Genomic DNA, 1,638 nt, shown 5'->3' on the forward strand with positions numbered 1-1,638 from the left:
AAAAAAAAAAAAGAAATATTTACAAAATTAATCATGCACTAGGCCCACAAAGAAAGCCTCAATGAAGTTCAAACTACTTATCATAAGACTATGATTTTTTACCGTAACTCATTTAAATTAAATATTTACAATAAAAATAAATATAAATTCCCACAATTTAGAAATCTAGAAATGCACTGAACTTAGTTTACAAGTTAAAGAAGGGATCATACTGGAAATACTTAGTCAGAACACAATGATAATAAAACCACTACATATCAAAATTACCTGTAGGGCACAACAGAAGTACTGCTTCAAGGGAAATTTATTGCTTTAAACACCTATATTGGAGAATAATAAACCCTCAAATTACTGAGTTAATTTTTCTCCATCTTAATCAACAAAAGAATAAACTAAAAATAAATAAAAGGAAAGCGATAACAAAAATAAGAGTGGAATTAACAAAATAAAAAACAAATATACACAAAGATTATCAAAAAAGTCAAAATATGATTCTTTGAGAAAAACAAAAACTTGATAAACCTCTGAAAACTAAGAGAGGAGAGGAAATAAATGAAAATTATTGTGAACATAAAAGGATACAACTAACAAAAAACTCTTCCGATTAAAAAAAAAGATTGTGATAATAAAATACTACCATCAACAACTATTTACCAGTAATTTTGAAGTCCTAAATAAAATGCATAAATTCCTAGAAAAAATGTAGCTTACCAGAACAATTTATGGAGAAACAAAACAATTAAATAGTCCTACAGCTCTTTAAAAAAGTTGAAGCTGTGCTTAAAAATCTTCCTATGAAGAGAACACCTGACCTAATTTTACAATTGATTTTTTCCAAAATTTTTAATAGACTATCCCAATTTTATGCAAATATTTCCAGAAAATAGAAAAAAGAGAGCATATTCCCCAGATTATCTATAAAGCTGGTATAACCCAACTACCTAAACCATACCAAGATTTTCCAAGAAAGAAAAAAAAATTGTCATTCCTTTTGAATGTAAATGTAAATATTCTTTAAAATATTGGCAAATATAATCTAAGAACATATTTTAAAAAAAGGCAATGTATCTTGACCAAACTGATTTTATCCTAGGTTTGCAAGGATAATTTAATATTTTGAAAATCAAAAAATATAATTCAGCCATTAAGAAATTAATAGGGAAAGCCATATAATCTTTCAATAAATACAGGGAAATAATTTGATGAAATTCTACACCCACTCATAATAAGTTCTCATCAAATGAGGAATAAACAGGAACTTCTTTATCTCATAAAGAATACCTATTTAAAAATATAGGGAATATATCATCCTATATCATTCTCAGGAGCCCTGGTGGCCAAGTGGTTAAGAGTTTGGCTGCTAACCAAAACGTTAGCAGTTCAAATCCACCAAACGCTCCCTGGAAACTCTTGGCGACAGTTCTCCTCTCTCCTATAGCGTTGCTATGAATAGGAATCAACTCGATGGCAATGGGTTTTTTGGTATATCATTCTTTTTTTTTTCTCATTTACTTTTTTTTTTAAATTTTTTTATTCTACTTTAGGTGAAGATTTACAGAACAAATAGTTTCTCATTAAACAGTCAGTACACATATTGTTTTATGACATTGGTTAACAACCCCACAACATGTCAACACT

The sequence above is a fragment of the Trichechus manatus genome, unplaced genomic scaffold (genome assembly GCF_000243295.1).
Source record: "Trichechus manatus latirostris isolate Lorelei unplaced genomic scaffold, TriManLat1.0 scaffold00090, whole genome shotgun sequence".
Lineage (NCBI taxonomy): Eukaryota > Metazoa > Chordata > Mammalia > Sirenia > Trichechidae > Trichechus > Trichechus manatus.